At 41.4% G+C, this 14,213-nt stretch overlaps 1 long non-coding RNA gene and 1 pseudogene across 1 annotated transcript; one reads left to right on the forward strand and one right to left on the reverse strand.

Moving 5' to 3' along the window:
* Positions 1-7,287: 7,287 nt before the first annotated feature.
* On the reverse strand, positions 7,288-14,179 carry LOC129059425 (uncharacterized). Its single transcript, XR_008525303.2, has 3 exons — positions 14,024-14,179; positions 13,313-13,427; positions 7,288-7,520 (listed from the first exon to the last, which is right to left on the reverse strand). It is a non-coding gene; the product is annotated as an uncharacterized LOC129059425 (long non-coding RNA).
* Positions 8,706-12,856, forward strand: LOC100432605 (ribosomal protein uL30-like; annotated as a pseudogene).
* Positions 14,180-14,213: the final 34 nt, after the last annotated feature.

Consider the following 14,213-nt stretch of genomic DNA (forward strand, 5'->3'; position numbering starts at 1 on the left):
TTTTCTCTTTTTGTTGAAATTGCAGTTGATTTGGATGGCAAGATGGTAGAACAAATCATGAGGTGATAGGTAGGAGAAGAAAAGCATTTTGGAAAGGAAATAGTTCATGAGTCTCTGAGTCATGTAAGTCAGTATTTCCCTAAGTACTGGGGTGCACATCAAAGGTTCTTACACGAATGAAGGACCTGCAGAACCCCAAAGAGACTCTAACAGATACTACTAAGTCCCCTGAAAACCACCAACTGCACTAAGGCTGCCGAGTTAGGTATGTGCTTTGATTCCAGCAGTACAATGCAGTGTAAAGAAACCTAGATCTGCTAATTTTGTATTTTTTGTAGAGACGGGATTTCTCCACGTTGGTCAGGTTGGTCACAAACTCCCGACCTCAGGTGATCCCCCACCCCGCCTCGGCTTCCCAAAGTGCTAGGATTACAAGCGTGAGCTGAGAGTGGTGGCCCATGCCTGTAATCCCAGCTACTCGGGAGGCTGAGGCAGGAGAATCACTTGAACCCAGGAGGCAGAGATTGCGGTGAGCCAAGATCGCACCATTGCACTCCAGCCTGGGCAACAAGAGCGAAACTCCGTCTCAAAAAACAAACAAACAAACAAACACCTAGTTCTAGGCTCAGTTTAACACATTTCTGGGGTATGCATCTTTGAAGTAAGTAGCTTAATTTCTCCGAATTTCACCTGTAAAGCAGTAGGGCTAGCCTGCTCATATCAAAGGATTATTAAGGAAATGGCAGGAAACTGTGTTTTAAAAACTCTTTGTGTTGTATGGCCTTGACTTCTTCAAGGTGATGAGATTCTCAGTAGTGAAGATAAAATGCCCAGAAGGCAAGAGATTTCTTGAACCAACTCTGTTGGAAGCACCATTCAGAGAAGAACCACAGTGTTATTTTAGAGTCCTCAATTATATCACAACTTGCCTTATCTGTTTAGCTGGAAAAAAAATAAGCACGTCTAAGGTGTTCTATTGGCCCAAGATTCTTGGTTACAATATTCTGTGGATCCTAGACAGATCCATGTAAGGAGATGTCCCCTAAACCCTTCCTTGTGAAAAAATAATACATTTTTACACAAGAGAGAGGAGATGGGGCCTCATCAGGGAAACTGACAAGGCCTACTCCAGGGTATAGTATCATTCTTTCAGTTGATCAACTCTTGACATTTTGGAAGGTAGAAAGTACTCTGCAGATGTTAATCATAAATGATGATTTCGGACAGTAGACCAGAGAGATTATGTCCCCAGATGGCAGCCTCCAGCACACTCTGAAATGAATTGCCTCACTCAGTCTAGCATTCCTCTAAGAGGTCTCTAGCAGCTCAGCCTTGCCCAGAGAGACTAAAGAGACTGGGAAACCAAGAGAAAGACTGTACTACATTGAAATAAAACTTATTTAAAATAAAACTCAGCAAAAAGAACATTGGGAACTAGCCTTGGCATGAATGTCTTCAGACTGAGCTCCTTAGAGAATTCTTTTCTTTCATCGGGCCCTGGAGGGACAGTGGATCTAGGTCTTTAGATTTCACCAAATTCAATACTGGATTTTGTTATTTGAGTATAACCAAGGCAGGACTTTATTATATCACTTAGACTGGAAAATATTCCTGTGCACTTAAAGAAAACACTTGGCAGCCCCTGGTTTCTAGTTGGCTATTTTGCAATGGACATAATTTTCTTATTATGCTTATTAGCCTCTAATTTTATGACGTGTAATATATTTGCCTTTCTGATTTCTTTATGTGTAAGCCAGCTTAAAAGGGCATTGCAGGACAACTGAAGAAGATACATGCTTTTAAAACTGTATTAGGATTCTCTTAGTGTAGGCTCCCTTCCTTAAATCCTTTCTTCCCAATTTAAAATCAATCATCCTTTCCCCCTAGGTAAAGGTGTGGCTTTCCTTCTGACTCATCTAGAATGTAAACCTACATGATGGTTGTCAGAATCTTCTCTTTTGTTGAGAAAAGAAATGATTCCCTCTTTATACGGACCACAGCCTCAGGAATTCTACTGAATGTAAAATGAGAAAAGCATACTCCTGAAGTTGCTTAAAATCAGATTTTTCATCCTAAATCCTAAAATCATATCTTCTCCATTGCCCCCAGTGCACTATTTTGGTTCATGAATCTTTCTTTTTTCTTTTTCCCTTGTAGTCTCAAGCACGAAGGTTTGGCCAGGGCACTGGAGACAGAGTTAGATCTGGGTTCAAGTCATGATTCTGACACTTATTTGTTGGCGACAGCTACATTTACAGCTGTGAAGCGGAAGTGCTCTCTGCTTGCCTGGACGCCTGTGGAGATGAACAAGACACAATGGTTACGTGCAGGTAGAGCACCACACACCTAAGGGCCAGGGGAGAAGCAGGGTGTCTGAGAGTAAGGAGCAAGGGGCCTGCAACCAAGGTGCTTGGCTCTGAATCCTGGCTCTGCTACTAGCTATGTGATCTGAGACCCGCTTAGTTTCCTCACCTGGGAACAGGAGATGCTAATGATAGTACCTGTATCACAGGGTTGCTGTGAGAACCGACTGATACCTGGAAAGTATGTAGAACAGTGCCTAGACACATCATCGGTGCTCAGTACATGGTAGCATTTTATTAGAGGCTTCTTTCTTTTCGGTCTCAAGTAGTAAATCAATCATCACACCTCACCAGTTCTTTCAGAGATGATTCCTCCTTTTCATTCCCATTACCTCCAGTCCAGGCCTCTATTTTGCCCCTCCCAGGCCACTGAGCAATAGCATCGCTGGATTCTCTAACCTCATTTCTTCTATTCCCTCCTGCACCTGGCTCCAAATCGATCATCTCAAAACATCACTTTAAGCCAATTACATTCATCCTTCCAATTCTTGGTGATTCTCAAATACCTATAGAATAATTGTAATACCTTAGACTACAATTAAGACATTATAAACTGAGCCCACCATACCTTTTTTTTGGGGGGGCGGGGGGTGGGGAATGAGTCTCGCTCTGTCGCCCAGGCTGGAGGGCAGTAGCGCAATCTCGACTCACTGCAAGCTCCGCCTCCCGAGTTCACTCCACTCTCCCGCCTCAGACTCCTTAGTAGCTGGGGACTACGGGCGCCCGCCACCACGCCCGGCTAATTGTGTGGTTTTTGTTTGTTTGTTTATTTGTTTGTATTTTTAGGACAGACAGAGTTTCACCGTATTAGCCAGGATGGTCTCTATCTCCTGACCTCGTGATCCACCCGCCTCAGCCTCCCAAAGTGCCGGGATTACAGGCATGAGCCACTGTGCCCAGCCCGACCATACCTTTTGAACCATCTCTCTCACATGTAATCTCTCTACTCTTAGCAAAATAATTTCCCCTTAGTTCTTGAATGTAGCTTGTGATTTCATGCCTCACTGTTTTTATTTATTCTTTTCTTCCTGCTTAGAACATCCTCCCTTTTCGACCAACGAATGGGAGGGAGTGTAGTATAGTGATTAAGAGCCCCAGCTTAGATGTCTGTCAGGCCTCGTTTACCTCCTGGCTCCATAATTTGGCAGGCATGTGATCTTGGGCAACTTCAATGCCAATTCCGTGTGCTGAACAAGGATACTCTTAGCATAGTAAGAGAAAAATCCACCTACAGTGATAAAAGTATTGATTCAGAGGGCTTTAATTGCTTTTTAGTTCATTATGTTTTACTACAATAAGTGAATGAGAACTCAAAACAAAATTAGAATTTTTCTTCTCTCTGTTGTCCTAATACATTTTCCGTTTTCTGCTAAAGATCTTCAGACTTCTCAGGAACCTCATCCAGGATTTGACAACCTTCAACTTACTCTCAAGGCTAATTCCTTTATTATGACATTCTTACTCTGCACAAAGCTACTCTAATTTCTCTCTCTCTCTCTCTCTCTCTCAGGTCATCTGAGAACAATGACCCGGCTTTCAGATTAGCCGAAGCAGGACACAAGTGACTTGGGTGTGGGAGATCTCTGCACTGGTGAGGTCAGGAACATCAGCCTTAGGAATGCAGTGAAAGACGGGGAAGTCAAAGAGAAGTTACCTAGGCCAGAAAATTGTCAATAAGTCAGGAAACGGGAGCATGGAACATTGTTTGTTGTTTTATTTCCAAACATAGAAATATAAAACAGGCAAAAGCTAAACCGGTCTCCCCAGCAAAGAGGACACCAGCCTGGTTCCTCCCTCCTCAACCTTTCTCAGTTCTTCTAGATCTTTCTTGTCAAACGCTGAAGGAGCTTTTCAGGTTGTTTCAATCTATGATGCACAGAAACAAGTTTACATCAAAGTCTACTTCTCTTCATATCTCAGTGCTAGGAGTCTCATGATCAAAGAACATGTGTCGCCCTCTGAGGCCATTCTTGCACTCATCTGCCCTCCCATCTGCTCACCTCCTATCCTTCTTCTTTTCCCTCCCTCTTAACCCTTTCCTCTGTGTTTGAGAAAAAAATTAAAAAGCTCCCCAACACCTTCAAATATTTTGCTCTGTCTTAGCTCATTGGTTCTCCTGGCCCCTGCAGAATCTGATTTAGTTAGCCTGAGTCTAGCTGTGGCATGGATGTTCTGTTGTTTTGGTTTTGTTTGTTTAACATCCCTAGGTGTTTCCAGGGTGTACCCAGACTAAAGAACCACTGCCTTAACTGGTACCTAGATTACATCCTGGCAAACATGCTTCCTGCGCCCGTCTCTGGAGATTCCAAATCCTCCCATACCAGAGTACTGCCAGACAAGATGAGACCGTCAATCTCAGGCCCCACATTGCCTCTTCCAGACTGTGGGTCTCCCATCCGCATGCACAAACAAAGGAAAACATTTCCTGAAAGTACTTTATTTGCGTGCCCCACACACCCTCTCCCCACCACCACCAACTTTATCTGCTTGAATAACATCTGTGTTCTTCAAAATGCAACTAAAACAGTAACTCCCCATCTTAGAAGACTGCCCTGACAGGCCAAGTGATCTACGAGCCACCGTCTCTCGCTCTCTCCTCGCTTACACCCTGTGGATGCCTGGCATAGCCTTTATCTCTCTGTTTATAATAATCAACTATTTCCATGTCTGCCTACCTCAATAAACTGTGAGTTCTTTAAGAGTGGGAATTATATCTTCTTCATCTCTGTATCTGCACAGTGTAACTCATGCAGTGCCTGGCACATGGTTGGCATCAGATAAATACTTGTGAAAAAGAGCAAGCAGGAGAGAAGAGATGGAGAAGGGAATGTGAGAAGGAAAGAAGTAAGAAAGAAAAGAAGAAATATCTTGCCGTAATCCCAGCAGTTTGGGCGGCTGAGGCAGGTGGATCACTTGAGGTCAGGAGTTCAAGACCAGCCTGGCCAAAATAGTGAAACCCTGATTCTACTAAAAACACAAAAATTAGCCAGGCATGGTGGCAGGTGCCTGTAATCCCAGCTACTCGGGAGACTGAAGCAGGAGAATTGCTTGAACCATGGAGGCAGAGGTTGCAGTGAGCCGAGATTGCACCACTGCACTCCAGCCTGGGCGACAGAGCAAGACTCTGTCTCAAATTAAAAAAAAAAAAAAAAAAGAAGAAGAAGAAATACCTACCTCTACTGTCATCATCCTGCCTTCCAAGGGTAAAATGTTTTACTAAGCATAGTTTTGGAATTATAATGTAGAGACACAGCACAGAAAGTAAAAATCCAAGGCAACTCTCTCTATTTTTTAGAAGAAAAATAAGCGAATGACAAGAAAACCCATATATATAGAAAGTATTTTTTAGAATATATTTCTGGTCACCTACTAAGGACAGTATTTTTCATCTCTGACTACTTTACCATCAGTGACCCAGATCTTCTATGACAATCCCATTCTGTTGATGGTGGCCGTGGTGGGCAAAATAAATCCCCCCCCGCCACCACCCCCCAGCCAAAGACATCCATGTCTCAAACCCTGGAACCTATGAATATGTTCCATTGCATGGCAAAAGGGACTTTGCAGATGTGATTAAACCAAAGACCTTAAGATAGGGAGTTTATCGTGGATTATCAGGGTGGGTCCAATGTAATCACAAGGGTCCTTCTAAGTAAAAGAGGGAGGCAGGAGAGTCAGGGTCAGGATGATGCAATGTGTGAAAGACTCCACCTGCCACTGCTGGCTTGGAAGACAGAGGAAAAGCTAAAGAACACAAGTGGCCTCTAGAAGCTGGAAAAGGCAAGAAAGCAGACTCTCCCCTGGAGCCTCCAGAAAGGAAAGCAACCCTGACCACATCTTGATTTTAGCCCCCGAGAGGCCAGAATTGTAAGAGAGTAGATCTGTGTTGTTTCAAGCTGCTAGATTTGTGGTGATTTGTTAAAGCAATAGAAAACTAATACTGTGGCTATAAAAATGTTCCTAGAGTACACTCATACCTGTCAGTGCATGCTTCTGCTTTGAGTTAATGTCACCTCTGCCACAGTTATATTATTGTGAGATAATCACGGGTAGTCTTGTTGATGACCTTGAATCATTACAAGATCCTGAGTCATCAATGAAAGAATAAGCCGCTATAACTCCAATCCTTTACCTACTCAATCATGGGAAGGAGGACACAATACAGTCCATGTCCTATATAGACATAATATGATGGAGCACAAAACAAGAGCCTGGAAAAATGCATGAAACAGTTCTTGACTTTGGACTCTAGCCTGCCTTTTGAATAGCTTGGAGACCGAGGACCTCTGGTATACTAGCCATCAGTCCTTCCAATCTATTGTGTCTCCTACTGAAGGACACCAGGCTTCATTCTAAAGCTGGGATCTTGGGATAGAGGCAGAGGGGAAGGGGAGAAAAGACAGAGGTTCTTACACTGTCCATTCTCAGGGTGTGATAGATGAAAGTAAACAGACTTGCTGCACTGCCTGGATTAATCATATTGTGGGCATCTCCTGCAGGCCATTATGCAAAAAGGTGTTTATCCTTTGTCCCAGTCTGTCTGGAGGAGGAGGAAGTGAGAAGGAAAAAAACAAAAAAAACAGCCTATTGGTGGTGAACTCATACATATTTTAGAATAATTCATTGAATTTTAGAAGAAAATTTGAGTTAACCCTAAGTTAGCAATAACTTTTACAGAACCAGTATTCCTCATTTTCTGGACTTTCTGGTCATTCAGTATCTTAGCAGACAGCTTATTGTTTGGGCTTTAAAAACACTTTTCTTTTAGCTACTGTAATTCTTTGCATCCTTTCTTCTCCTCACTGAAGCACAGAACCAACTGAGAGAGTCAAAGGAGCCAGAAAGATGGAGATGAAAACATCAGCTTTATTACTGGCAAGCTATTTGGAGAACAGTCTTTAGGTGTGGTGCAACAATAAGCTTCTAATATAGCACCAAATCATTAAGCAGAAGGACCTGCTCAGTCATGAGCAGCTGGCAAATAGTGACCCTTTCCCAGTGACAGAGCTCCCAACAGTCATATCCCAGGGAGAATCCTGAAGTGGCTGAGACCCATGTGGCTGTCCGGTCTTCACCTCCCCATCAGTAAGTCATTTGTTCCAGGGAGGAGTAAGTGATGCAGGAAGAAAGGCCAGGATCGTTAGGCTTGTGGAAGCTCTTTAACGTGGATATGTGGAAGAAGAGGGAATCAATGTTCTCCACCTGATAGTTACTTCTAAATGGTAGCAAATAAAGCTATGCTATAATTAAGCTAACTAAGTAATTATATAGAGAGAAATTTGAAAGCAAAATTAGCAAAAGCTGACTAAAGATCGTCACTCCCAAGCATCCCTGAAAGCAGCAGCCTCCCTCTTAGTGTAATGAACACAGTCTGAAGTGTGTTACTTACAGTATGGTATGGCTATTTACAAATGATGTCTATTGTCTTTAGAATTCAGAACTTGTTCAAAGTATCCCTATAGTAACATTTTTTTTATACACAGTAAGATTTATTTTTAAAAAACAGCAATGCTACTCATGATATTTAAGATGTCATTATTAACCACCAGCACACTTATATCAGCCTATATTTATAGCTGCCACCTGCACAGAGATTCTACATGTATATGTAAGCATCTATTTCATTATATCCACAGTAAAGCATAAAGTAGTTATGTCTGATGATTTACAAATTGAAATCATATTATTTTATTATAAGTCACTTTTTGCTTATTTCCTCATTTCAGATTTACTTTCTTGAGTGGGAGAGAAAGGGGAGAAATTACAGATAACATTCCAGAAATTACACATAAGCCAGTCTACCTCGTCTGTGAAGAAGCTCCTAGTGAAGGACATTTAGTGACAGCATTAAGAGTTGTGGCAATTGTGAATAATTGAAATGCTCATACACTGTTTTTTGTTTTTATTTCTGAGACAGGGTCTCACTGTATCACCCAGGCTGGAGTGCAGTGGCACAATCACAGCTCACCACAGCCTTGACTTCCCGGGCTCGGGTGATGCTCCCCTCCCAGCATCTCAAGTAGCTGGGACTACAGGTGTGCACCACCACTCTCCACTAATTTTCATATATTTTGTAGAGATGTGGTTTTTCTATGTTGCCCATGCTGGCCTTGAAATCCTGGGCTGAAGCAATCCACCCCCCTTAGCCTCTTGAGGTGCTGGGATTACAGGTGTTAACCATGGCACCAAGCCTATTATTTTTATAGTTACTTGTATGTCTTTTTCTTTTACTTAAGGATAAATTTGATTAACAAAGCAAATGAAATATGTTTTAAAAGCACATGTTCAAGAGTGACCCTACAAACATCTTTTGGTTAATAACAGAACTATAATATCAAGTAGATGATCAGTAGCTGCACCACTAGAAAGACGGTGGAGCAAGAGCAAAGAAAAATCCCTTTGGTTCCAGAAAATCTCCTATAAAAGAGGAAGGCTTATCAAGCCCTCAAAGCCACCCAGACAAAGCAGGCACTTTTGGCAAAGAAGGAGCAGAAGAAAGGAAAAGGGCTCAGGTTTAAGCGACTGGAATCATTCCTACATGATTCCTGGCAGCAGAAATGTGATGTTTCAGAAGACTAGAAGTGAAACTTCATGCCTTGGAAATGCCAGATAAACATTCCTTGGCCTTTGTTGTAAGCATCAAAAGGATTGATAGCGTGAGTTTACTGGTGCAGAGAACCATTGCAAGACTTTGCCTAAAGAAAATTTTTTTTTTATTATTATACTTTAAGTTTTAGGGTACATGTGCACAATGTGCAGGTTAGTTACATATGTATACATGTGCCATGTTGGTGTGCTGCACCCGTTAACTGATCATTTAGCATTAGGTATATCTCCTAAAGCTATCCCTCCCCCCTCCCCCCACCCCATAACAGTCCCCAGAGTGTGATGTTCCTCTTCCTGTGTCCATGTGTCTCATTGTTCAATTCCCACCTATGAGTGAGAATATGTGGTGTTTGGTTTTTTGTTCTTGCGATAGTTTACTGAGAATGATGATTGCCAATTTCATCCATATCCCTACAAAGGACATGAACTCATCATTTTTTATGGCTGCATAGTATTCCATGGTGTATATGTGCCACATTTTCTTAATCCAGTCTATCATTGTTGGACATTTGGGTTGGTTCCAAGTCTTTGCTATTGTGAATAGTGCCGCAATAAACATACGTGTGCATGTGTCTTTATAGCAGCATGATTTATAGTCCTTTGGGTATATACCCAGTAATGGGATGGCTGGGTCAAATGGTATTTCTAGTTCTAGATCCCTGAGGAATCGCCACACTGACTTCCACAATGGTTGAACTAGTTTACGGTCCCACCAACAGTGTAAAAGCGTTCCTATTTCTCCACATCCTCTCCAGCACCTGTTGTTTCCTGACTTTTTAATGATTGCCATTCTAACTGGTGTGAGATGGTATCTCATTGTGGTTTTGATTTGCATTTCTCTGATGGTCAGTGATGGTGAGCATTTTTTCACGTGTTTTTTGGCTGCATAAATGTCTTCTTTTGAGAAGTGTCTGTTCATGTCCTTTGCCCACTTTTTGATGGGGTTGTTTGTTTGTTTCTTGTAAATTTGTTTGAGTTCATTGTAGATTCTGGATATTAGCCCTTTGTCAGATGAGTAGGTTGTGAAAATTTTCTCCCATTTTGTAGGTTGCCTGTTCACTCTGACAGTAGTTTCTTTTGCTGTGCAGAAGCTCTTTAGTTTAATTAGATCCCATTTGTCAATTTTGGCTTTTGTTGCCATTGCTTTTGGTGTTTTAGACATGAAGTCCTTGCCCATGCCTATGACCTGAATGGTATTGCCTAGGATTTCTTCTAGGGTTTTTATGGTTTTAGGTCTAACATGTAAGTCTTTAATCCATCTTGAATTAATTTTTGTATAAGGTGTAAGGAAGGGATACAGTTTCAGCTTTCTACATATGGCTAGCCAGTTTTCCCAGCACCACTTATTAAACAGGGACTCCTTTCCCCATTTCTTGTTTTTGTTAGGTTTGTCAAAGATCAGATAGTTGTAGATATGCGGCATTATTTCTGAGGGCTCTGTTCTGTTCCGTTGATCTATATCTCTGTTTTGGTACCAGTACCATGCTGTTTTGGTTACTGTAGTCTTGTAGTGTAGTTTGAAGTCAGGTAGCGTGATGCCTCCAGCTTTGTTCTTTTGGCTCAGGACTGAGTTGGTGATGCGGGCTCTTTTTTGGTTTCATATGAACTTTAAAGTAGTTTTTTCCAATTCTGTGAAGAAAGTCATTGGTAGCTTGATGGGGATGGCATTGAATCTATAAATTACCTTGGGCAGTATGGCCATTTTCATGATATTGATTCTTCCTACCCATGAGCATGGAATGTTCTTCCATTTGTTTGTATCCTCTTTTATTTCATTGAGCAGTGGTTTGTAGCTCTCCTTGAAGAGGTCCTTCACATCCCTTTAAGTTGGATTCCTGGGTATTTTATTCTCTTTGAAGCAATTGTGAATGGGAGTTCACTCATGATTTGGCTCTCTGTTTGTCTGTTATTGGTGTATAAGAATGCTTGTGATTTTTGTACATTGATTTTGTATCTTGAGACTTTGCTTAAGTTGCTTATCAGCCTAAGGAGATTTTGGGCTGAGACAATGGGGTTTTCTAGATATACAATCATGTCATCTGCAAACAGGGACAATTTGACTTCCTCTTTTCCTAATTGAATACCCTTTATTTCCTTCTCCTGCCTGATTGCCCTGGCCAGAACTTCCAACACTATGTTGAATAGGAGTGGTGAGAGAGGGCATCCCTGTCTTGTGCCTGTTTTCAAAGGGCATGCTTCCAGTTTTTGCCCATTCAGTATGATATTGGCTGTGGGTTTGTCATAGATAGCTCTTATTATTTTGAGATATGTCCCATCAATACCTAATTTATTGAGTTTTTAGCATGAAGGTTGTTGAATTTTGTCAAAGGCCTTTTCTGCATCTATTGAGATAATCATGTGGTTTTTGTCTTTGGTTCTGTTTATATGCTGGATTACATTTATTGATTTGCGTATATTGAACCAGCCTTGCATCCCAGGGATGAAGCCCACCAGAACTCAGGATTAAGAAACTCACTCAAAACTGCTCAACTACATGGAAACTGAACAACCTGCTCCTGAATGACTACTGGGTACATAAAGAAATGAAGGCAGAAATAAAGATGTTCTTTGAAACCAATGAGAACAAAGACACAACATACCAGAATCTCTGGGACACATTCAAAGCAGTGTGTAGAGGGAAATTTATGGCACTAAATGCCCACAAGAGAAAGCAGGAAAGATCCAAAATTGACACCCTAACATCACAATTAAAAGAACTAGAAAAGCAAGAGCAAACACATTCAAAAGCTAGCAGAAGGCAAGAAATAACTAAAATCAGAGCAGAACTGAAGGAAATAGAGACACAAAAAACCCTTCAAAAAATTAATGAATCCAGGAGCTGGTTTTTTGAAAGGATCAACAAAATTGATAGACCGCTAGCAAGACTAATAAAGAAGAAAAGAGAGAAGAATCAAATAGATGCAATAAAAAATGATAAAGGGGATATCACCACCAATCCCACAGAAATACAAACTACCATCAGAGAATACTACAAACACCTCTACGCAAATAAACTAGAAAATCTAGAAGAAATGGATAAATTCCTCGACACATACACCCTCCCAAGACTAAACCAGGAAGAAGTTGAATCTCTGAATAGACCAATAACAGGCTCTGAAATTGAGGCAATAATCAATAGCTTACCAACCAAAAAGAGTCCAGGATCAGATGGATTCGCAGCTGAATTCTACCAGAGGTACAAGGAGGAACTGGTACCATTCCTTCTGAAACTACTCCAATCAATAGAAAAAGAGGGAATCCTCCCTAACTCATTTTATGAGGCCAGCATCATCCTGATACCAAAGCCGGGCAGAGACACAACCAAAAAAAAGAATTTTAGACCAATATCCTTGATGAACATTGATGCAAAAATCCTCAATAAAATACTGGCAAACCAAATCCAGCAGCACATCAAAAAGCTTATCCACCATGATCAAGAAAATTTTTAGTGGTGTCTTTGTAAAAGTCACCCCCCAGAATCTAAAAATGCTCACCCCCCAGAATCTAAAAATGCTGCATATAGTGGAACCTTATGTGACCTGGGCATTTCCAAATCTGAAGTCTGTCCAAGAACTCATTTTGAAATGTGGACAAGCCAAGGTCAAGAATAAGACCATCCCTCTGACAGACAACACAGTGATTGAGGAGCACCTGGGGAAGTTTAGCATCATTTGCTTGGAAGACCTCATTCATGAAATTGCCTTCCCAGGGAAGCATTTCCAGGAGATCTCGTGGTTCTTGCGCCCTTTCCACCTCTCAGTGGCCCGTCATGCTACCAAAAATAGAGTGAACTTCCTCAAGGAGATGGGCACACCTGGCTATCGGGATGAACGCATCAATCAGCTCATCTGCCAGCTGAACTAGACCCAGGTGCCAAAGTGCGGTAAATTTTTATCAATGAAGTGGAAGCATGTGTTTTGTTGTTTTAGGAATTTTTATCAAGTATCTTCAGAGAAGATTATTTCCTGCTTTATCTTCAAAAACTGGAAAGGAAGGGTCAAAGAAAAGACATTAGCTGGCCGGGAGTGGTGGCTCACACTTGTAATCCCAACACTTTGGGAGGCTGAGGCGGGTGTGTCACCTGAGGTTGGGAGTTCGAGACCAGCCTGACCAACAGGAAGAAATGCCGTCTCTACTAAAAATACAAAAATTAGCCAGGCATGGTGGTGCATGCCTGTAATCCCAGCTACTCGGGAGGCTGAGGCACGAGAATCACTCAAACCTGGGAGGTGGAAGTTGTAGTGAGCCGAGATCACGCCATTGCACTCCAGCCTGGGCAAGGAGCAAAACTCCATCGCAAAAAAAGAAAGGAAAAGACAGTAGCTTATGTTCATGGCAAGCACCTCTCATCACAGTCCAGTTCCAAGGAAAAATTCCGGCGTTTTCTACATTGGGTGCTGCGTCGTCTGAAATCAGCACATTCCATGGAAGAAGGAGTCCTGCTTTGTTGCATCTATCCTAGGGTTTAATGTTGGTAAATGAGTCACTCTAGCATTTGTACAAGGCTCCCTAAGACTCCTGCAGCAGTCGACCAAGCCCAAGGACATAATTGAATCTGGAGATTCCTGGGAGCTTGTTTTGAAAAAGACTTGAAATACACATAGGAAGTAAGGCATAAAAATAAATGTTCACTTGTCTCTGCAAAAAAAAAAAAAACAAAAAAAAGAACTACAATATCAACTAAATGCAGACCATGCAATGAAATCTGTGAAATTTGCAAGAATGATATTAATGTTGTTATAAAAGGTTAAAAAATACAGTCCACATGTCACAATTTTAACAATAAAATAGGGGAGTTTTTGTTTTATTCTTTGGTTGTACATACTCGCTCCTGCGGAGTGTGAGTCTAGACAAAAACTTAAGCATTTTTAAAGTAGTGGTCACAATTCTTAAAACCAGATTAGCCATACTTTTTTTTTAATAAAATAATCATTTTGAGACTTTAGTGGCTTATTTAATTATTCATTTGCTCATAAAATGAATTTATGAATGCTTTTATGAACAAAGTGGCCCTGAGAAAAGGCCTACGGCAACTTTCCTTCCCTTTCACTAACCTTCCCAGTTTGATGGAATTTTGCAATTCTGAGGACATTGTATATTAAGCTTGCAAATTGCTAAGAAACAACGTTGAAAGAATGAGCACTCCTCTTTTCTGCCCTGAAATCAGCCTCAATCCTCCTTCTTAGGAAAGCTTTAAGTTGGTCAAGAACAAGATTTGCCCTTAACAACAAATCAGTGCTATTG

Source organism: Pongo abelii, chromosome 4 (genome assembly GCF_028885655.2).
Source record: "Pongo abelii isolate AG06213 chromosome 4, NHGRI_mPonAbe1-v2.0_pri, whole genome shotgun sequence".
Lineage (NCBI taxonomy): Eukaryota > Metazoa > Chordata > Mammalia > Primates > Hominidae > Pongo > Pongo abelii.